Source organism: Rhea pennata, chromosome 16 (genome assembly GCF_028389875.1).
Source record: "Rhea pennata isolate bPtePen1 chromosome 16, bPtePen1.pri, whole genome shotgun sequence".
NCBI lineage: Eukaryota > Metazoa > Chordata > Aves > Rheiformes > Rheidae > Rhea > Rhea pennata.
The window spans coordinates 2,907,027-2,930,853 of NC_084678.1; the positions used below are offsets into that span (position 1 = coordinate 2,907,027).

Here is a 23,827-nt window from a genome sequence, read left to right on the forward strand (position 1 = left end):
CAAGGGTGGTCAGACCATGTGCTTTAGCATCCCCCTTACCCAGCTTGGCCAGATAGGCTGAGCCCTGAAGAGCTTTCTGTAGAAGATAGAAAAGGACTTGGGGGTCAATTCAAGTGACACTACGTCCTACGTTTTAAGAAATGCTGGTCCAGGGATCTTTGTTGCTATTAGAAACTTGCTGTGCTTCTTGAGCGATAAAGGGGATGAAGTCCTCAGCTGGGAATCCAGTTGAATAAAACCTGGAGTTTGTGTCAACAGAGAATGAATGAAGATTTCAAGACCTGATAGAAGTTACTAGACTATGCACAATGCATGATATGGATGTGGAGCAGTGTAATGTTTTCAACGGTGGTCTTTCCTCTGTCATTCCCAGACAGATGAATAAAAGCAGGTCCTGATTGCCTGTTCTCCTGGGTTTATGGTCATGGTGTAACATGTTTGTTTTAGTTGGTATTGTTGTTGAACTTTTCCTGTGGGAACTTAAGTAGGAAAGACAAAAAATAAATGTGACCCAGTGAAACTACTTATTGTATGAGTAGGAGCTGTTGTTAGTTGGTGCACCTCTGCAGATGCCATGTTAAGTAAATAAAGATCTAAGGGATTTATATTTTTCATTTTATTTGGAAACCTTGACCGTGAAACTCCAATATAACAGAGTGGTAAAGATTCATCTGAACCTTTTCAAACTCAGATTAGTAAATTGAAGGAGAATAGAAATTTGGGTTTGTTTATGATTTATCTAAAAACATTTTCCTCCTGTAGTTTAGTGCACCATCCCTTAGTAGCAATAAAAATATCTTTACGTGAAATAGGACTAAAAAATTCTGATGTAGTTAAGCAAATGCACTGGCTAAAACCCTTCTTCATGAATAAGAGAAATACTGTGCCCTAATTCCATAGATCAGTATTTAACTCACCCGGGGAAATTACAGGATTCAGCAGCATGGAAGAAATACTTTGTTTTTTGAACGTTCAAGATTGTTTTCCAAATGAACACTGCTAGCAGTTTTTAAAGTTTTGTTCCAGCCACTGCCGTGTTGAACACTGCCGTAAGCTACGGAGCCTTCCCTTTATTTAGAGCATTTACTGTACCTAGGTACCGGTGTGCTGTCCCATAACAGGAGGAAAGTTTCTGTATGCTGTGTGCTGGGACTGTAGGGCTTGAATTGCAGTAGTTCCTTCATCTGGTGAGTACTTTCCTTTCACGGGACTTCTGAACTCTTGAACTCTGCTGGTTGATTCTTCACTTTTTTATTTTTCATTCTTCCCTTGAAATTATTGGGAGCTCATAGAGCAGGAGCTGATTCCAGAGGGAGCCGTGAAGCTACCAATTTTCTTGCAGATACTGAAAAAGCTCTGACAGTATCTATTATTCAGGCAATTCAAGAAGGACATTGAAGGTAACTTTGGAGAGCTAAGAAGGTTGATGAAAATGCCCATTATTCCAGCAATGCAGGAAAGGTGATAGAAATACCTGTTACTGGTTGACTTATAGAAGGTTGGAAGTGTCCCATGTTTGGAGGACATAAATCGTACTACAAGGGTTTAGGTAGCTCAGTATAAACTGGATGGATGAAATTTTGTGTCTGTTTTGTTAGAAGTAGTCAGTGTTGCTGAGCACCATCACTGTGTCTAATCACAAATAAATCCAGACTCTAATCGCTCGTTCAGGTCATTTATGAGCCAAGGCTGTTCCTGTCCTTCCAGGATTAGGACAGCACTCCATAGCACAGTAAGCTGTGGTCTGGTAGTGACCTTCTTAGCGTCTCTGTGGGCCAAGGAAGGAAGCGATGTAATAGGTTTCTTAATTTAGAAAAGATTGTGCAGGTCAAAAGGAAGTTGCAGGTGTCAGCGCTGAGCTCCAGACACAGGAGAGGCACCATGAATTCTCAGTGCCAGCGTGGTGCTGTTTAGTTGATGACGGCAGAACTTGGTACAGTGGAGGTAGCAAGATATAAACATTTCCTTGACAGAGTTGCATGGTCCAATCAAAAATTGTAGCTGTAGGATCAAATTATGCTCCTTGCCTATGATATTTTTGTCAAGGAAACAAATGTGCACTAGGGTAACAGATGCATCTGGAGTAACTACAAAGCCGTAATTTTTTCCAGGGCTCTACAGGTGTCATAAACCATGAGAAGACAACTTCAACACTTTAGGAGCAGAAGCACTGTGCAAAGCCTTGAGAATGAATTTAGCCTTCAGTTAGCTCCTGGGACTGTTATTTATAACACAAATGTTGCAGCTCTAACACTTCAACAAGAAAGGGCAATGTTGCCCATCTGGCTGTCTCTAGGCAGAGACTGGCCTCAGCCTTTATGGGTTGTTTGCTTTCATTTTATTTTTATTTCTCTGTAGGCAGTTAGGATCAGATTAGGTGATTTCTGCAGTGTGGATATTGATACCTGCACACACAAATTCTTTTTATAATTTAAGGAAATTATTGAATGTGATTACCTCATCAGCAATGTTGCTTCCCAGTGTAGGGATTTAGATGGAGGAGCTGTGCAGGTGAAGATGAATTATCAAGTAGTTCAGAGCAGAGTGTGAGATGCTCGGTGTACTGAGCTCCATGAGTTCTTGACCATGGACAAAGAGTCTTCTCTGGAAATGCAGGTGTTTGTAGTCAACCCCAGCTGTCTCCAGTGATTTGTGTATTGTTGAAATCTCAAAGGAAGGGAGAAGAAATCCAAATAATTAAAACTACCCTTAGAAAATTCCTGGTAGATGAAACAAAGCATGCGGTTTTGTTTAGCAAGGATAGGGAAAAAAGGCTTCAGACCTCTTGTTGCTCTCTCTTGCGTGAACCAGCAGCAAGACTGATTGCTGGTGTTTGAAATGGAGGTGTAGTATTTATGGTAGGGCACTCATTCATACCACCCCTCTGCAGATGGCTGTTCTGGAACATGAATGCTGTCATCAGCTTAAGATGCAAACTGTTAGTCAAAACAGATGTGTGTAAAATACAGAAAAAAAAAGAGAACTCCCACCTAGGCAAATGTAAGAGGTGGAAGAAGGGTTAACTAGTTAAAAAGCTGCTGAGGAGCTGAATTCGGGATCTGTCACACACATGTTGTCTCCTCATGAACCTAGCAACCCCAGTCTACCCCACAAAATGAGAGGGGGCTGCGAGGTTAACTAGATTCCAGGGTGCACACTCCCGGGGTGCTACCAATCACAGCCTTGAGATCGCCCAAGCAGGGAGAATCTCAACTCTTCTTCCCGATGCTCCATGAATCCTGGCTAATCTACAGAGTTTTTCTTTTGCAAGGTTGTAGGATCGGTGTGGTGAGGTACCCTGTGAAATAAGAAAAGGATTAACATTTTAGCACTGAAAAATATTCTGTTTAAGCTTGTTTTCTATCCTCTCTCATTATTTATATTACCCAAGTCCAGATTTCCTGCTGGCTTGCAGGAGATGTCATTCTAAGTATGTATGATTCTGATGAGACAGTATAGGGAATTTAAACACGGATAATCTGAATGACAAAAAAGGAGGGTAGGAGGTGATTTGTGAGATTCGTTGCTGTCAGAGTATGTAGAGATGTGGCGAAGAAGGCTAAGGCCCAGTTGGAATTGAGTCTTGCAAGGGATGTTAAGGACAATAGGAAGGGCTTCTTCAAATACATCAGTAGCAAGAGGAGGACTAGGGAAAATGTGGGTCCGCTACTGAGTGACTGGCTCAGTAGATGAGGGGAGAGCAGTTGACGCTGTGTACCTTGACTTCAGCAAGGTTTTTACACTGTCTCCCATAACATCCTCCTAGATAAGCTAAGGAAGCGTGGGTTAGACGAGTGGACAGCGAGGTGGATAGAGAACTGGCTGAAAGGCAAAGCTCAGAGAGTTGTCATCAGTGGCGTGGAGTCTAGTTGGAGGCCTGTGGCTAGTGGCGTCCCCCAGGGCTCAGTACTGGGTCCCATCCTGTTCAACTTTTCCATCAATGACCTGGATGAGGGGACGGAGTGTCTCCTCAGCAAGTTTGCTGATGGTACCAAGCTGGGAGAAGTGGCTGACACACCTGAGGGCCATGCTGCCATTCAGAGAGACCTGGACAGGGTGGAGATTTGGGCAGAGAGGAACCTCCTGAGGTTCAACAAGGGCAAGTGCAGAGTCCTGCATCTAGGGAAAAACAACCCTAGGCACAAGTACAAGCTGGGGGCTGACCTTCTGGAGAGCAGCTCTGCAGAGAAGGACCTGGGAGTGCTGGTGGATGACAAGTTGTCCGTGAGCCAGCAATGTGCCCTTGTGGCCAGGAAGGCCAATGGTCTCCTGGGGTGCATTAGGAAGAGTGTTGCCAGCAGGTCGAGGGAGGTGATCCTGCCCCTCTACTCATCTTGAGTACTGTGTCCAGTTCTGGGCTCCCCAGTCCAAGAGAGACATGGAGCTACTGGAGAGAGTCCAGCGTAGGGCTGTGAAGATGGTCAGAGGGCTGGAGCATCTGCCCTCTGAGGAACGGCTGTGAGAGCTGGGCCTCTTCAGCCTTGGGAAGAGAAGACTGAGGGGGGATCTTATCAATGTCTATAAGTACCTGAAGGGAGGGTGTCAAGAGGACGGGGACAAACTCTTTTCAGTTGTCCCATGTGACAGGACAAGAGGCAATGGGCAGAAACTGAACCACAGGAAGTTCTGCCTGAACGTGAGGGGGAATTTCTTCCCCATGAGAGTGACGGAGCATGGGAACAGGTTGCCCTGAGAGGTTGTGAGTCTCCTTCTCTGGAGATCTTCAAGGCCTGCCTGGATGCAACCCTGTCTAACATGCTGTAGGTGACCCTGCTTGAGCAGGGGAGGTTGGACTAGCTGATCTCCAGAGGTCCCTTTCAACCTTACTGATTCTATGGTTCTATGATAAGAAGCAGCAGTTTTCAGAAGGGCCTGTTGCTATCCATGACCTGCTGCCTAGGAAGCTGGAGGTGAGGAACACTTTGGGAAATCCCCCTCCGGGTGCGTCATTGCAGGTTATAGTCCTTATATCACCTCATTTACAATTCCCAAGTTTGAAATGCCCTGAAACAATTCCTTGCCTCCAGAGTTTTGGGGTTGTTCGTAGGAATGAGAGAGAGACATCTGTGTAGACCGCTGCTGGTGCTCCCAGGTCTTAGTGCAGAGATGAAGGTGATGGCAAGCTAGCAAGAGGAGGCTGAAATGTTGTCAATCAGTGTGCTTCCACCTCTGATAAAAAGCATGAGCAGTGCTCTTCGGGCCCGACTAGTACAAGCAGCTCAGTCCCATTCCAAAGGCTTTCCAAAGTGAGTAGTTTCAAATTAAGTGGCTTTGACCTCTTTCCCTTTTTGCTTCCTACTTTTCTAGTTTCTGCAGGATATAAAAATACATAGCTCATTTCAGCACTCAGGATGCTCAAGGCCTCCAAAACTATCAGGGAGGTGTTGAGAAACCTGCCCATGCACTGCAGAGTAGCTTGGGTTTACTCTTCAGTGCCTCAAGATTCGATCTTGGTGTTCAGCCAGTTACTTCTCTTGAACTCTCAGCAATGAGCCCAGATTGACTTTTCTGCATGTTTCTGCCTCTTTCTGCCCCATGAGTGGTGAGAAGGCAGTGTGTGAGCTGGGGCAGGCTGAGCATCTGCAAGCCATGGGTTTAGGGAGGCACAGGAAAGCATTTGTAGCTGTGGAGAATGGGAACAAATTCCCTGGAAAGCTAAAGCCCCTTAATCTTTATCTACAATAAATAAATGTGAAGGCCCAGCTAAAATCCTTTCTAAGTAGAGTGTTTGCCCACGTATCTGTGCTGGAAATAATCTAATGAAAAGTGCAATATTTTCAAGCAGTTGGCTGGAGGATGTTCCCAAGCAGCTAGTTCATTTGGAACATGTTTTCACCTTGAATAAATGTGTGCTCATCTGGTGAAATGGGGCTGTGGAGCTTGCCTGGCTAATGCAAAAGCTAGAGGAGCACTCTTGTAGCTCAGGGGCCGTGGTCCGTGACAGATCTCTGTACAGAAACACACAAGTTGTGAGCTAGAAAAGGCATGTTCTTGGCACCAAACCTGTCTTTAATTTGTTTGTCCTGAAAACAGAGCACATTGGAGGTTGTTTTGCTGGAAGATGATTAGGAATCTTTTAGCACATTGCATGCACAAGGAGCACTGCCTGCAAAGCTCAGACCCTGGTCTCAGTCAGCTTGGAAATCCTCCAGGGCAAAGCCAGTGCCTCCTTTTGCCCCGGCAGGTATTCTACCTATGCAGAGCTGAGCTCAGCTGGCTTTGAGTGGGAACCTAAGCAGTTCTGTTAAAGGATCAAGTTTTCCAATGAGAGCCAAATCCTAACATGTTAAGCTGCCATTCTTCATGCCAGAGCCGTGCAGAGGTGGACAAGTGCTCACCCATGCCAGCAGAGCTGTGGACACAGGGCACTGACCTTAATTAAGAAGCTGCTTCCTTGCTTCTGTCAGAGCCAAGCTTGCAGGGCTCTGCTCAGGGTGCGTTAGTGGAAGATGAGTGGAGGAAGATGCCAATTAACCCTTCATAAATGGCCTCAGTGCTCTGTCTAGGTGGTTACCTGCACAGCTAGAGTTAAAAAATATCACAAGAAATCCAGCACCTAACCTGCCACTTGCAAAAGGATCTGCAGAGAAGTGTTTGCACTCTGAATCTATTCAGCATAGATAAATAATTATCAGCTTTAGCTGTGCTTCTAAATAAATACAGTAGCTTGAGGTTCTCCTCCACTCTGCCAAGACACCGGGAAAGCATTATTTCCAGATGTATATGAAAAGAGCAGGTCATTTGATGTTATCTAAGGAAAGTAAAGTTGAATAGAAAATGGAAAATGTCTTCATGTAGCATACATGATCCAGGGGATTGTACTGTACGTGCTTTGAACTTTAAAACCCTGATAAACTAAAGCGCTTAAGCATATGTCTCTTTTAAACTTATAAATTCAGTCAAAACACTTGTGCTCACAGTAATCCATGGGTTAAAATACCTTCCTGAGTTAACAATTAAATTCTGAACTTCTTTCCTATGATCAACCAAAATGTTTGAATCTTTTGAGACCTTAGTAAGTGATTCATAATGAATACTGTATCTGAGAATTAAGTTTTCTGCAAATCTTGATCTTATCAAAATAACATGTCAATTTAAATTATCTGATTTGAGGGGTTTGTTTTTTAATTCCTGGATTTGCGTTTTGAAATTATCTCTGTTTCTCAGAGCTTCTCAACACTTGAAGGTTAATTTAGATTACAGTAGCGCATGAATTGAAAATATAAAAACTTTTTCCAAATAACTCCATGTGTAAGCACCAGCTGACAGATAATCACAGGAATCACTTCTGCTCAGAGGGGCAAAGATAACACCTGTGCTCAAGCTTCAGGTGCGGATGATTACAGAATGAAACTTTAAAAAAAATTCCTAAATTTTTTCTAGAGGGAACTTAAAAATTCCTGTTGATAGGATGCATTCCCAGTGCCTACCAGTTGTATGTATGCATTCATTGAGTGGGAACTCAGCTGGAGTGAAGTTGTGAAGTCGAGTGGGTTATTTTCGTTGACAGCTTAGCTCCTCCTTAAAGAAACAAGCTGACGGCCAGAAGGACTGGAGACAGGTTCTTGTCACCTCTCTCTGAACCACCAGGTCCTCACCACTATCGGCTTGTTCCTCCCTCACCTGCAAGGCAATTTCTACCTTCTCAGTCCAAAACCAGTTGCTGCCTGTTCAAATTTGCACCGTATTGGAGAAAAAGGCAAGGGACGAGGATTTAATGCTAGAGGAAGACAAGCTCAAAAGTATGTCACAAAGTTCAAGCTCCCTACCATGTTTTTCCCTGAATCTCAGTAAAGATAGCGGCACTTCAGCCATCAAATGTGTCCAGGCAGCTTTGAGAATCCAGGCCTGAGTTTGTTGGTCCTCAGTCTTCCAAAGGGAACAATGTTGTTGCCGTCTTTAACTGGTGTAATGACTATGAAACCATTATTCCATGAGATGCTCAGACACTTAGGACAGGAGACAAGTGAGTACCTCAGCACTGCTCACTCACTGTGAGTGACCTAACCTGCCTCTCCTAACCAGAGAGGCAGCTTGCTGCTGCTCCTGAGAGTCCCAAGGCTGGAAAGTGCATCAGAAAGCAGGAGGCAAGGCGATACCTTAAAATGAAAACTTGAAAATAAATCTTGCTTTGCACACTTTTTCTTGGCTTCCCTTTGCAAGGCTGCATTGGCAAGTGCTTGATGGGATATGATGGATCTGACCTTGTCAGATGCATCAAATATGACATGTGAGCATGGATTTTTTTTTAAGGAGAGAAATAAGAGTTAGCAAAAAGTGTGGGAAGGACAAGCAAGCAGATGGCCGTATTGCTTCATCAATAGAAATCCAAGCCTGAGATTTGCTTCCAGCTAGGTTTGAATTGGGGGTTTTAGGGAATTAGCCAGGAAATTGCTTATTTTACTGTCCTGTTTCTCTAGCATTTCACTGTTATGTATGATTCCTCTTTTAGGCGCTGACTTTTTAGATGCTGTCGTACTTGTGTAAGGGACCGTGCGCTGCCTGGAGATTTTAGGCTGGGTTCCTTTCCCCTGTGTATGGGAACACCCGGAGGATGTTAGATGCCACACACCTCTGGGTTTATGAGGAGCAGTGTGGGGCAGGATGGTTTTCTGTCTTCTAAAATCCTGTTTTTTTTTTTTTTATTTTCATCCTGAGTGTGAAATTTATACAAAAAATGAGGGTCGGAGAGTCAGTAAGGGTGATCTCAGGACGTCTGTTGTAACCTTGGAGGGCTGATCTGAGTCTCCAGCTTTCCTCTGGCAGATGGGCTCAGCAGGGACAAGTTCTCATCACAGGCTCTTCTTTCTCCCTTTGAAGGAGAGGGACAAACAGGGAACAAGTGACAGGGACCATGGCAGCCTTGGTCGTCTGCTTGCCGGTGCCTTTTTGCATGCTGAGGGAAAGCCTCAGCTTTCAAGCCTTTCAAGCCTCAACTAATCAAACTGCCTTTTGTTCTTTTCCATCCCTCCCTAAAACCTTGTCTTTGCTGTGCTGTCTGCGAACCAGAATGTATCAAGCCAGGCAGCAGTGAGAACTTGTACCTGTGTCCCGTTGACCTCCTGCAGGTTATCTCATCCTCCAAATTCACCTTGTCTCGTTTGTCTTGTTATGCCGTATCTCCTGCAGGCTGGGGCAAAGCTTTAACACGTGCCTGCGCTTGCATCTTGCACAAAGAGTCTGGTTCCTCTTTGGGATTCTCCAAACAGTGGCATAATAGTTTGTAGCAACCGTGTCAGGAAGGGCTTAACTGGAAGAAGTTGTTGGTGCCCTTGGGTGAAGTTTACTTACTCTGCAATGCATACATTTATTCCTCATGAATATTGCAGATGGCTTATGTCCTCTTCTCTGCCCTTAGTGTGGTGGTTGCTGTTAATTGCCTCTGGATCATTGCAAGGCATGAAAGAATTGTGACTTGTTCCTTCCTCCTCCAGCATGGGCCAAGCAACTGCAGGTGCAAGGAGCGCCAGATGAGGCTCCAGCTCCATGCTGTGGAGGCTGTGACGGTGGGTTCCACATTGCTCACCTTAGTACTTGTGGCCTCAGGTTGGATATGTGTGTTATGGTCACATTTCTTCCAGTGGAGCAGGAAACAAAAAATACCGAAGATCTCACATGAATCATCTTGAATAAAAGATTTCTTCTTTGAAGGTGCTGCATGTGAGCAGCGGGTCAGGAAGGCAATCTCCTGGTTTTCTGAAGGTGGATTAACACCCATGCAGGAAAGTCTGAGTTGGAGGTGTCATTAATGCCCTACCGTTGAACAGTGACCTTTTGTAGTTAAAAAGGTAATTAAAGGAATTACTGTATTACATGGCAAAGTTTCAAAAGTGGTTATAGTCAGAAAAGTAACTTTAAAAGGGAACATTGTCTTCCTCAACAGATCTGCCTCTCTCATGATCGCAGGGGAATGCAGCTTGCTGTAAGGTGGGGAGAAGGATTCATAGCAGTATCCATGTCCCCAGAGGAAAAAGCCTGTCTTATCACAGCTTTACAAGCTACCACTTAGCAGGTGAACTGCAGTGACAGACAGTGTGTGGCACCTAGCCAGCACCAGCTCTGTGGACTCTACTGTGTTTGTGTGCACCGCCCTGGACTCAGTTGCCAGCTTCTGGGCTGTAAAAGTTGACCTGGGGAGTGGTAAAGCATCACCCCACAGCACGGCAAGGGCTTTCAGTCATCTGCCATGTCCCAACATAACAGAATATGATGCTTTTGTCCCTGTTGTGCAGCAGAAGTCCCACTGAACCTCAGTAGCAGCATCTAGGGGGAGGTGGAGAATAACTGTGGGGCTGTGTTCACAGGCTGAATTTGTGAGTTTTAAAAAACGCACACAAAATGAGGAAAGGTAGTCTCCCAGAGAAGACAGAGTGGTGTCTGGAGAGCACTGTGCTCAGATCGGCGTCCATCGCCAGCTCCCTACATGATCGTGCCCGGCTCAGCACAGCACTGGCATGTGCTTACACTTGAATTGGTCTTTTATTAGCTTGAGCCCTAATTCCTCTGCAGCTCTGTTCTGATACATTAGAAAGGGGGTGGACATACACCTTTTGCCTTGTCTGTTTAGGTTACATCATCTCTGAAACATTACCTGCTTCCTATTACATGTAGGTAAAATAAACTACTGCTTAGATAGTTATTTATAATCTGATTTCAACAGAAGTCAGAGAAGTTTGTTCGGGCAGGGAGAGGTTAGGGAGCCCATTCAGCTCTCATCGATGATGTTAATTATCCTGTTGTTGAAGTGCCTGATGGAGTCCACTGAGGCTCCTGGAAGTCCTTGTACTCTCTTCCATGTTGTGCAGGTCAGACCCATGGTGCTGCTCTGAACCTGCTCATTGCCGGACTCCGGCTGCCGTTGTCAGTGTATTTATTTAGCATGTGCCTCTCTTGGTATTTGAAAAACTTCTACTTAATTTTTTTTTAATTTGCCTGTTACATCTTTGAATGCCTTTACTATTTCTTCTTCTCTCCTCTGACATATGTATCTTTTGCTTACCATCTTCTTAGCCTTGTTTTCTTGGAGTGCTGAAACAGGCTGTTCATTTCAAAGGATGCTGATTTAAAGGCAGATGAGGTCCAAATTTGTCCAATCCTTTTCATCTATGACTTCAGAAGGGCCTGAAAATATTAATGTAAATACTCCCCACACACATACATGCCCCAGAACCTTCTAGGGTTCTTCTAAAAATTGCATCCCTGCTCCTCGTGAGAAATCCTACAGTAGCAAAACAACGTAAGGACTACAGCCTCAATTAACAGCCCTCAGATAAAATACTGGTTTAAGGAGCTCTGCAGTGATGAGTAGTAATGGTTTTCAAGGTTTGTTGTTTTCAGAAACGTGAGGAACTAGGAAGACTCCTGTGGTCTTGGCAACCCTGTAAATATACTAGTGTCTGGGGCCAAAGAGGCTGAGATTCTAGAAGAGGGAGCAGGGCTGCCTTTCCCTTCTGAGCGGTGGGTCCTGTCCAGCCTGCCTGAGTCCTGGTCCTTGCAGAGCTCAGACAGATCTCAAATTGCAAACAGAAAATCTATCAGGGCAAAAACGCTGGCTTTGGGAAACTCTCCTGCTCTCTGCAAAGCTTATGAGCTGCTGCTTATCCTTTCTGGCAAACAGCGAGAAGTCCTATGAAGACCACCACCATGCCCAATCTGTGCCTGCTCCTGCAGGTAGTACACATGTGGTCTCCATCACAGGTAGAGAAGCATGTGGAAGGTGACCATTTGCAGGTGGATGAGGAGAGTTAATCCCATGATGAACTTGGCTGCAAAAGCCGAGGTCCTTAGCTTTATACAGCAGCACCATTGCCTCATTCCCAGCAATGCCCCGTCTTTTGGTGAGGGGCTTACTTGCTTCTGCAACGGTTTCATACTTCTCATTCTTGCAGATGTATCCTCCTTGTTTATCTGACCCTCACATGCAGTCACAGGCTTTCTAGCCTCTACCTTGGCTCCTATTACACTTTTCAAAGCCTCTTCATTCCCTGGGTTCTCTAATCTTTCTGCCAGCACCCATGGTTTATGCCTTGGTTATGCCTCCCTTCCTTTTAATTAATTTTTCACACTACCTTGCTTGTCCCTGTTGCCCTCTTTTATTTAATTTATTGCTCACTAGCCATCATAACCCTTGGGCAAGCCTTTAATTTATCTCTTCCTGCTTCCCGTCGCCCCCCTCTGTCCTTTCCCTTTATTGATTTCTCCAGTTTGATTTCACCCTGTGCTTGCCAGCATCGTCTTCTTCTCTTCCCTCCCCCTTAAAATTGCTCTACTGAATTTATCCCCCCACATTAGTGACCTAGCTTCCTTGTAATTACTGGCCCAAGTGGGCTGAGCTTGCTGTTGGTTGGGTCCCCACATCACTCTCACTCAAAATTAGTGCTGATTTTTCCCATCCAAGTTGCTGTAAGGAAGAAGTGGGCCTTTTCTCATGAACTTCTTGCACATTGAGGAGGGTTGGTGACTGTAGCCCTATGCAGAAGGTCCTTAGGGTCTCTGCAGAGGTGCCCCACAATCAGGTAGTTGCTCCCAGGGTAGAGAGATGGACTCATTTGGACACATTCCCCCAAGTGTCAGCGCTGGCTAGAAGAGAAGTTTTTGCTCTGACCAGCTCTTTACTCCTGCTATTTCCCCAGAAATTAGTACATCCAGCTGTTCCTGCCCTGGAGAAACCTTGGCTGCCCACAGCCAGTAGGTCCAAACCTCTGTCTGGTTTGGAGCTATTTCCCAGCCAGCATTAAAGTGAGCAGGACATTGTGGAAGGGGAAAGGATGTAAATGCTTCTTCTTTTGTCTTTGCAGCTGCCCCCCTGCCAGTCACAGCCTAATGCGCAAGAACGGAGTGTCCATCAGCTCAGACAGAGAGGGAACCTTTAGTTTTGGTCTATGGTCATGAAAAATTGAATGCTCTTATTTATGATCCGTAAATAAATGGTCCATTTACTTACAGACCAGTTCCTGCCATTACCACGATGGATTTGGAAAACACATTACTGCAGATGCACAGGTTATTTTGTTATCTGTATCTGTGTGATTTGCAATCTGAGCACAAACATGGGAGGAGGGTTACTGGTAGAAACTATTCATTTTAGAAAATACACAAGGCAAGATCTAGAGCTGCATTACCTGCATATCAGCCTGACTTAAAAACAAAACAAGCAATATGGGAACACCCTACCCACACAACCCTGTCTAACCTTGGATAAAATATGAACTGTGATTGCCGGAGATACTGTTCGGAGTGAGACTTAGGAAAAAAATATTGAAATAATGGCACAAGAAGGCTGGAGCCACCTACAGTCAATTTAACTTTTTTTTCATACTAGTTCAGCTCAGGTGTGAATTAAATATACCAGGATAATGACCTCTAAAAAGTGTCAGAAAAAATACATTGCAACTATATTATGAAAAGTGGTTAGAGATTGAAGAATGCAAGAAAGCAATGAGGACTGTTTCCTACGGGCCTCAGGTGAATGGCATCTTCGCAGAAACTGATCTGAGGCTTTTAACATGCCAGAAATACAGGCAAAATCAAGCCAGAGTCATACTATTGGCACAAGAAAAATCAGCTCCTTTGTAGAAAAGGCAGAGCATGTCAGTATATGGTGGCTCATCATGCCACCAGTTCCCTGAGCTATCCACACTTGAAAATACTCTGATGAGATACACGTTTGTATCTAGGGTGTCCATTTTCCCGGGACATCACGTAACTGATACGGTGTAAGGATCTATTGATTCTTTTGGTAGCCAAGAACATGTTTGGGTCTATCAGCTCCAGTCTCCCAGGCCATCAGATGGGTAAGAACTGAGGTCAAAGTAGTAAAATGCCTACTGAAAGGCTGCTGGGTTAGACTCTAATCCGTGTTCAGCACTGTTACATTGCACTGCAGCAGCAGCGACGCATGGGTTTTTTTTACCTGTTCACGGTTTGTTAAATCTTAAGGCTGCTTGAAAGATCTTAGGTAGGTAACAACTCCAGCAGAGGAGATGGCCGAGCACCAAGGCATGGCGTATCCACAACCAGTGGACCTGCCCCAGCTTGGCAAGAGTGGGATCACGTCTGAGGAGGATCCCACGGGTGTCCCCAGAGCTCTGTCCCCATAGAGACTGATTGAACGTTGTTGATTTAACTGATGGATTGGTTATAAGTACTTATAATTCTGCAGTAAGTTAATGATATTGTTGCATTTGGCTAGGAAATAAAATATGTGAACTAGGCCATTAAAATAGCCTGTCTATGCCCCAGGTGGAACTAGCTGAGGTTTGTATTATTTGTGTTGTATTCCAGGTGGAGTTCAGCAGAGGTTTGTTTTAATGGGCCCTGAAAGTGGGAATTCAGCCCCTGCCTATGGTAAACCTTCCTCGCTGTGATGTGGTCTGAACACCACGCTTCCTTGTTGGACTGTTTTATGTTCTTCTTTCCTGTTAAAGAATTTTTCAATTCTTCCAATTTTCCATTCTCCCTTCTTCACTCAAATTAGACATTATAGTTGGGGATCATCCTATAAACTCTGGAGATAGGTCACTTTCCTGATGCTTTCAGGGACAAATCCATAGTAGTCTATGAAATTTTGACCTTCTTCCCAAATTAATATTCTCTCTCTAACCATCTTATGGCAATTTTTATTGCTTTATAGGAAAAGGAGACCAGTTTTCTGCTGCCTCTGTAGCTTTATTTCGCCAGATGTTTGAATACACCTTTTTAATGTAGGAAGGACCTCATCCTCACCCTACCTACTCCATACAAAAAAGAAAGAACTCCTTTTGTGTTTGTATGTTGGGTAAGCTTAAACACTGACAACCAGAAATCTGTACTTTCCTGCTGGAGCTAAAAGAAGGACTTTTTCTATATTTTTTGCCAAGTTTGTTTTGAGACAACAGCTCACAGAGAAGATCATGTAAGGGTTTGGATAATTTATCATCTGCTGTGAATTGTGGTTCTAAGGTTCTTTTGTGAAATTCTCTAGGCCCATCTGCACAGTGATCAGTCCAATACATCTGCCTTCCTAAGTAAATGACATTTCTTCTTGTCTCTATAGGTTCTCTGCAAATACAGAACTATAAATAAGCAACAATATCTGCATTTGCAGGGGGTAAAAAGCTGTATTTGAGCTTTTCCTTATCATGTTGTAAACAAAATGGATAATTAAGGGATACTGTAAGTCAAAGCTGTACTGAAATTCAGAACACACGCAGATGCTGCTTTATGGCACATAAAACCAACAATATTGCAAAATCACATCATATTACCTTGTATTTTGAGGAAAAAAGTGTTTAGCAGTGTAGAGAATTTATAATGAGGAACAGCCAAGCCTTTCGATGAGTTTTTTCCTTTGCCTTGCCCGCAAGCAGGGTATAAATGATGGGACACACGTTCCTGGAGGTTCAAAACTCCATGAACTGGCAAAAGTGGTGCATCGAGTGGTGGAGGTAAAAGCCCCTTTGGCTTGGGGAAAGAGTGTGTTGTAGGGGGTTCAGAGCTGTGAGCTGAAGATTAAAGCCTTGGCAATGCCCCCTGTATATTCTACCTTCTGCAGTGATAAAGGAGAGGGTGACAGGTTACATATAATGTAGCAACATTAACAGAAACCATTAGAAAGTTCTGTTGAGTAATTTTAAATTTAAATTCTTCCCTGATTTTTGGCTTTAGGACTCTGTGATGAGCCTCTTTCTGCAAATACAGCTCTTGGGCACACTTAGGATGGGAAGGTGATTTCAGTGGTCACCCCTTGGCCTGTGTGGCTTAGCTGGTGCAGTTAGGGCGGGATACAGGGCTTGCAAACCTTCGTGTGGCAGTTCCCATTGCGTTTAAAAGGATTTGCTAACCTATTGGTTATGGAAAGTGCCTAATCTTGCATAAAAAGAGAACTTGCTTTAATGTTTGACTTACAGCTTTTCCTCTGATTTTTCAAATCAAGCTCAGACTACGTTACTAGCTACTTTGCGATTATCTGCTTGACTTTTCAAGAGTATTACTGATTTCACACTGCAGTCACAGATTTTGAATGTGAGATGCTTGTGACTATGGTTAAGTCCATGGTAAATGGTTCAATCAGAGAAGGAGGCTAATCTTCTGTTGGCCCAGGTGTCTGGCATGTGGCTTTTTATTCTGATGAGCATTTGCATGAATTAATTTAAAAGCTTGAGGTCAGAGGTATGCCTGTCTATTCAAAAGATACTGGAATAATCTGTGGCACAAACCCAAATATTAGGGCCATCTGTCTACTCTTAGTGGACCTCAGAAATAAAACCATGTAGCATAGCTTTTATTCCTTTGGAAAAATAATGGAAAGAAAGCTTCATTCCTACTTGCCTCAAGCAAAGTGATCATGGAGGTGTGTGAGCAGGTCTGGACAATGAACGTTCCAGAGTAAATCCAGATAAGCTGTTCTAGCCTGTCCCACTTAGAGCCAGACACAGAGTCTCTAGTGCTTGGTAAGAGTCTTTCCATGCTAAACAGTGGGTTTTGGATGTGACTTTGTAGGGCTGGTCTTCCAAGAGAAATGGTCATACAAAAATGCTTTTCCGAGCTTTTCATTAGAACAGTGGCGTTTCTTCTTTAAAAGCATTTGTCTGCAGAGATGTTTCCTTGGTAAACTGTAATCCGTAGACCTGAGACTCCATCACAGAGCAGCACGTGGCAAAAAAATCCTTCACCATCTCTTATCAGAACCTAATTCAATTGCAAGAGAAAACAAAGCCACAGGATGGCCTCTGCCATCAGCTCCCTGCTCTCCTGTTCACCCTTTGTCTGTCCTTTCAGTCTTGTATTTTAAACTCCTAATGGTGGCATTCAGAGAGAAAAAATGTGAGACCCTAAAGGAAAGGAGGAACTGCAGGCAAGGACATGCCTGCTGCACCTACAAACTTGCAGAGCCTCTTCTCCAAACGGCTCTGCTTTGTAGCTGAGCAGACCAGACACAGCACCTCAGATCTAAGTAACTGAGACGTAGTGACCAATAGAGTGGTGTCTGTACGTGAAATCTTTTGTGAAAGCAAGACCTTTGAGTCCAAAAGCGTAGGCCTTGACTGACAAGTTAAGGGAAGAGCTACTCTGCCTTAGAAGCTTACAGTCTCAAACTGCCAGATGGAGTCTGTCCGAAAGAGATGTGCAATTTTTGCATGAGTCTCACCAGTCTGTTCAGCTCTCCATATTCACTCGTGCCACTGGCCTGCTGACCAGTGGGAGTTCACATTTCTGATGCCGAGGCTCGGGGCATGGATCCTGTACTGTATGGCTTAAGTAGTGCATGGCTTAAGTTCACGGTGGTGGTGAGGCCTGCCTGCTGAGAGCTGCAAAAGGACCAGTCCATTCCTTCCTGCATGGTTGAAGGAGGGAAGTGTCTTTCCTTCCTGTCATGCCGGTATTGACACTTAAATTCCTGAGAAAGGGGAACCAGAGATGTAGCTCCTATCTCTGGTCCTTCCTGTGGACTCTAGAATTGGGGAGAGAGACTCACATGCCCACATATGCTGCAGAAGCTCTAGCTGAGTGTGGGGGAGCAGGGGTGCTCTGATGGTTAAATACAAGATCTTTCCACCCTGCAAGCCTCAGCTGAGGCAGCCCCCAGGGATGGCAGTGAGGCTGGAGCGGTGCATGAGAGCCGTGATCATGACATGACACAGTTTCTCTGCTGTGGAAAGAGGATGCTTTCCAAGGCATCACATACCTGTATCTGGTCAGTGAGACTCTCATGTACACATCCTCTCTCCCTTCCTTGATCCCTAGGATCTGCCTAGGCTCATCTCATTTACAGTAGTATTTCTGTAGCGCCTACAATAGAGCATCAGTCTTCAGGGCATGCCTTGGGCTTCTTCATCTTCTGTAGCATCTGTGTCCACTAGCACAATGCCAGTCCTGCCTTACTAGTGCAGTGAAGCTCATTCTCAGGCAATAGTATTGCCAAACTAGAACATCCATCTGTATTCAGCTGACTTGTACTTTCTTCTTAAGCCTTGGTATTAATATCAAACTTGTAAAATTGCAAAGTATTAGGTTTTTACAGAGACTCTACTCTTTGTCTGTGTGACAAGAAGGCTGATGGAAGTCTTAATACTGCAGGTGGTGTACTGCCAATCCACATAATGCTATGCTGTATTAGCACCCTGATATCAGAAATATCCCTCCAACAGAGAGCTTTGGAAAGCGCAGTGCATTGCTTTTATTTCTGGGCATATGTACACATCCTGCTTTTTTGGCTTCATGTTTGAATTTGTAAAGAATCTGTCACATCAATAATGCCTCCTATGAATTTGGATATTAGTGTGAAAAAAAGCCTAACATCCCATCTCTTAAAATGTCAGATTGCAAGATAGCCACAGAGGTGTGAGGGGGAGGCCTTGGAGATGGGGACGCAGCCAAGGTGGCCATTATAAGCTCAGTTTTCCTTTCACTGTTTCTGCAGAATCAGGGACACTCAGTAACAGCCCCTTCTGATGAAGATACTTACTGTTTTTTTTTCCTTCTACCTTCTTCCATATTCCTCTTCTCCCTTGCTTTGTGCTGGACATGTGTGCATATGACTGTAACCAGCGAGGTGCACTGACCATCTTGTAACCAAGTGTGTGTTCCTGCACCCCAGGACTGCTCTTGACCCTGGTGAGACACACAGCAGAGGAGATGCAGTCACATCACCATGGCTGTACCATTCTCAGAGAACCTCCACCAGCCATGAGGGGGGTGGAGGAGCTAAATCATCTCCAGGATGCAGTCCTGGCCTGTCCTGACATCTCTCAGAGGTGAAATGCTACAGGCCCTGGGACAATCTCTTCAGCTCTCTTCCAAACCTTCCAGGTTTGAAGTCCCCTTGGCCAGCAGAGCTGCCTTTCAGTTCACAAAGGGGTTGAGTTTGGCCTGGCTGTATGGAAAGACATGTCCTCAACAACATCAAGTAAAATTCCGCTGGGGTCTGGAGCCTCCCCAGTGTTTTGGGACTTCCAGCGTTGCTCTGGCAATGATGCTGGCTCACTCTGCTGCCTGGCGCAGGGGGTCCTGTTTCCAGACTCTCTCCCAAAGGAGGCAGCAGAAGGAATGCAAAGACTTTGGCTCAAATTGCTCTGAAGTGAAATTTGGGCTGTTGAAGAGACTACGATCTAGTATCTGCTTTCTATTGAGCCACTTTTATTTCTTGGTTTTAAAAATAACTCAGCACAGTAGACAGAAAACAGAATGTATGGTTTATAAAATGGAAGTATTTGGATTTCAAAAGGCTGCTTCTGCACCTACTAGGAGCTGGGGCTCTCCAGCTGGACTGCAGTTCACAGCATGTGCCCGCCTGCCCAAGGGGGCCCAGCTCCCCTCTCCAACAAGACATGCATCAAACCAAACACTGCCTCAGTGGGAGCCAGGTTCAAGAGGAAAATATAACTTTGGCACCCCAAAGTACGAAGCTCTTCAGGTAAAACATACATTTTCCTATATGATAATGGTTTTGGAAGGTTCTTTTCTTTTCTCACTAAAATTCTATATAGGGAACAGACTGGATTTTTTTGTTCCTCATTCCAGTCAGTAAACCTAGCCTAGTTCAAGGCAAGCACTGCTCTTCATCCTACTGTGGTTCATCATACCTTCTCCCTGAACCAGATCCATCACTTGTCTCACAGCATTTAAAGCCAGGAGCATGGGATGAAGGACTGGAGAGAGAAAGATGTACTTCTCTGGAAAATGTAGTTGAAATGTTTAGTATGGTATTAACAGTTAGAGCAAAGCGTAGAATTGGATAAATATGCAACATGTTATATGAACTAACTCGGTGATTCTCAATTAGCAACCTAGTTGCCTTTTTTTTTTTTTTTAGTATTGACTCCAAAATTATCAAGCTGAGTTGTAAGTGTTATGCAATATAAAAACAAAAGATTCTTTATTGACCATTTTGGAGTTACAAATTATGTTTGTTGTGAAAAATGAGAAACTGGCTATTTAATTGGTTATAGGTTGCAATTTGTGTGCACTTAGGTAAGAAAAGTACAGCTATCTAGAGGATTGTTAAAGACCACTTTTCTTTGAGTCAGCAAAGTTCATTGCTGGGAGGGAAACAGATCTATATTCTATAAAACTTTAAATTAACAAGTATTTCAGTCCAAGGGATTGCTCTTTGCAGAATGAGAGATGCGCTGACTCAGGTGAGTTAGTGATGAGACGAACAAAGAGAGAAAGATAGAGCATTTGAGGTTTCAAACTTCAAGAAGAAAAAGCTAAGGTGGCCTGAGCATCCTTCATAGTACCTTGTATATGCGTGGGGTAAGCTACTTGATCAGAAGAAGCTGTACATTTCTGGCTGCAAAGAAAAATTTGGTTGTCTATTTTTGTGGTAAGAAGAAAATTCATCTGTCTTAAAAACTAGGTGTCAAAGGATGACCTGCTCATCCAGGATGGCTTTTTGGTCTGAAGAGAAAAATCTGACATGTCCTAGCAGTGATTCCTCCCATCTTGCTTAGATTTCCCATTAGAAGGGAAATCTAAAACGTCTCTGCCTAAAGGAGCTCGGTTCCCACACTGATGGAGGAAAGTAAAGCCAGCGACAGAGGAAGAAACTGCAGCACCCACTGAAGGCATCAGAAGGAAGATGCAATCTCCAGAGCAAAATTGCTTCAGTCCAGATACCCCAACCAAAAAGGAACAGCCATCCCTCTAAATGCAAAGTCAGGGCCTTTCATGACCAAAATAGGCTCACCAAGCTGTTGCGCAGCAGAGGGAAAGGAGGGTAACCTGACACTGCTGCCTCTTCCTGACAAAGCCCCTGGAAAAACACCACTGAGAGCTTGTTAGTGGAGAAGCATTCATTAACGCTATTAATTAGAAGTGAAGCTTATACTTCAGGCAGCAGAAGCCTCTGGAGATTAAGGGACTCCACTCTTACTAATTTGGTGAATCACAATATTTAGGGCAGGATTTCTTTTCAGAGAATTATCCTACTTAAACATGTCCAGCTGGTGAGGGAGATGCTGAATGGATAGATCTAAGAGCAGGGCAGTGATCTGAAAGGATGTTGGGAAGAGAGCAGGGAGAGCTACAAAATGAAGACGAAAAGGGATATGTGAATAAAACAGCTGGATCTTTTGGCCACTTTCCCCTCTACAGCACATTGCATCCGTGTGTTTCTGTACTGTCTTCTATGTGCTATGTGGGTAGAGTGGGACCCTGCCTGCATCCCCTGCCTGTGTTGTGTCTTGCTGCAGTGGGGTGGTTCTCTCCTTAAACAGCACGTTCAGTTGGCCAGGTGCAGGGTGAGAGCAAGTGTCTGCAGAGCAGGGGAGGCTGACCCCTCTCGTTCCCACTTGCCCTGCCTTCTCGGGGAGAGAAGACACCAAAACACCAGAATCAATGGGAGGTTAAGGCAGCAGGAATGGGCATCTGTCCTTTCTGGAGAGCCAGCAAGACAGAGAGGAGTCATGCTTGTGCACAAACAGAAGATGGACAGAAGCTTGTCTTAAAATTCAAAAATAACAGAAAAATCATGCTTTCTTAATCTCGTGATGGGGGAAGACAGCATCATGATTTCCTGGGCATCATGGCTCTAGGAGCCTTTGAGCTTGGCCATACCTGCTAAAATGATTGCAAGCTGCCAGGTATTGCCTTATCCCAAAATGTGTGAGGGTTCCCAGCGAGGGCCGGCTGGATGTGCTGCTAGCTAGAACTGTGTTAGTGATGCACTATTTGTTTCAAAGATAAGCAAGACAATCACTGCAATCTTGTATTTTGCGCCAGCTCTTATTTCCCAGCGCACCTCCAGGTCTGTCATGATGCCTACAGTGAGCAGTAGTCGTTCAGAAGGATGGTTCGTCCGAACAACTGGGTGCTCCCAAAAAGTGTCTTTATGGCAGTTGTGGTTTGGAAGAACTTCCTATTACTTTTGTGCTTCTTTTGAGGTTTCTCCTCCAGTCTTTCCAAAAGCCAAATCGAAGACCTATCATCCCCCCCATGATAAAGCATACAGAAAGTCAGCTGAGCCCCAGAACTGCGCAGCCTGCCTGCAGCAAGAGTGACCGCTGATCACAATCAGTGACCCGCTGGCTGATCCCCTCCTCTCTTAACAGCTCCTTTGCAGGAGGAAGTTTAGGAGTGACCCGAGGGGTCTGTATGGACCCAGTCATGGGACTGGGGCACTGTGGTGCTGGAGAAGGTCTGAAGCTGAGCTCCAAAATGCAACATCTGCAGCTGTTTCTGGTAGATGATCTGTTTTTCTGCCATGCTCCTGCAGTTTAGGAGCTGGCTTTCAGCTGGAGGCCGCTGCCATTTTGCATTCAGTTCAAACATTGCCTGTTTTAAAGAACACGGGAAATGATCCTCTTCCTTAGACGGCTCAGGAGTAACTCCTGGACTGAGTGCTTTGGCTTTACCCTAAGCGAAGGCAGCGCGACTGAGGCGGCTGTGCTCCCCTGCGGAGATGCGCTGCCCCTTCCTGCTCCCTGGCTCTCTTTCGTGACTGTCATTTTGTTTGCATGGAGACAAAAAGATGGGCTGCTCACTGCAGGCAGGTGGCCAGGGCTGTTCCTGGTGGCATGCAGTCCTCCCCAGAGGTATTTAAAGCTTAGGAAGAAGAGGCTGCCAGGCTCTAGCCGGGCAAAGCAAGAGGTGGAAGGGGCGAGCAGCAGGAATAGGGACCGTGGTATGGAGCCTGCAGAAGCCAGTGTCACCCCCTGACAGTTAGCGGTCTGTATCCTGTCCTGACGAAAATCAGCGCGACCCCGTAGCAGATGGACCACGTGTTCAGCTGGCGTGAGCAGTCTGGCAGCGCAAGCAAGACAGGTCCGCGCAGCCACAACCCCGCGTGTCCCGCTGTCGGCAGAGCGATGTCCCGTGCCGCACAGGCCTGCGTCTTCTGCGGTTTTAGGGACTTTAGCGACTCGCGAGTTCAGAATGGAGTTACGAGACAGCGATAGGGACGGTCCAAACCACAGTCCTCCAAGGTGGAGCCGATCGTGGGCAGCGTGAGGACGGAGTGGTTTGCCTCTTCGGACTCCCAGCTTGCGGATCCGTCAGTCGGGGGAGGTGGGTTATCAAGGCAGGGGGCAGCTGCACCAAACTGAGGGATCTGCATAACCATTTAACCTCTCATCCTGCCCCCGTGAAGGCAAAGGGGGGCTTTGCCGGGCGGCTTCAGCGTGTGCGGTGTCAAGCCTCGGCTGGAGAGTATTAAACCTTTACCATGCTCATGCAACTGTCTGTGAAACGCTGTAATTAATAGTGATACGTCCTGCCCGAGGCTGAGCTCTAGTCGACTGTAGTTCCTCCAGTGGTTTCATTTTTTTTTTTTCTGTTTGTTTTAACCAGATCTAATCAATGCTATAAAGCACAAAGTAGTAGTAGTGGTTATTTACTGTGAGCGAAGCGCAGCAAATAGTCTATCACTTTGCAGTTTGCTGACCAACACTATAGATAATCAGCATTTTTCACTCTTTACAGGAAAGTCCTACAGAGTGTGGACCTCAGTAGTGTCCTATGTAATACACCAGCAATGGCTGTAAGAATTTAATGGGCAATATATACTTTCATAGATTTTTCTGCTCTTTCACAGCTCTCTGTAGCAGTAATTCTGGGAGTTTTGTTCTACGGAATGAATCTAAAAATATAAATAGGGTGGGTTTTTTTTTAGTTGAACTCCTTAAAATTAAAAATTCCCTTTTCAGTGCAAATTGGCATAGGAAATACTCTGTTTCAAAGCTGTTTTGTTTTTAATAAGAAAAACAAAAGCTATAATATCTTGGAAAAGCAGTGTATTTTGACTTGGGTTTTTAATCTAAAAAGAAAAGGAACATTTGAAGAGAAATGCTTTTCCATGGGCTTTGCGGTTTCATTTCAAGTATTTCATGGAAAGTGCTTTCCACTTCCT

General features: G+C 44.8%; 1 protein-coding gene across 1 annotated transcript in view; it reads left to right on the plus strand.

Moving 5' to 3' along the window:
- Positions 1-23,827, plus strand: part of RALY (RALY heterogeneous nuclear ribonucleoprotein) — a 147,603-nt gene that overhangs the window by 57,839 nt on the left and 65,937 nt on the right. The gene's annotated exons all lie outside the window — the stretch shown is intronic.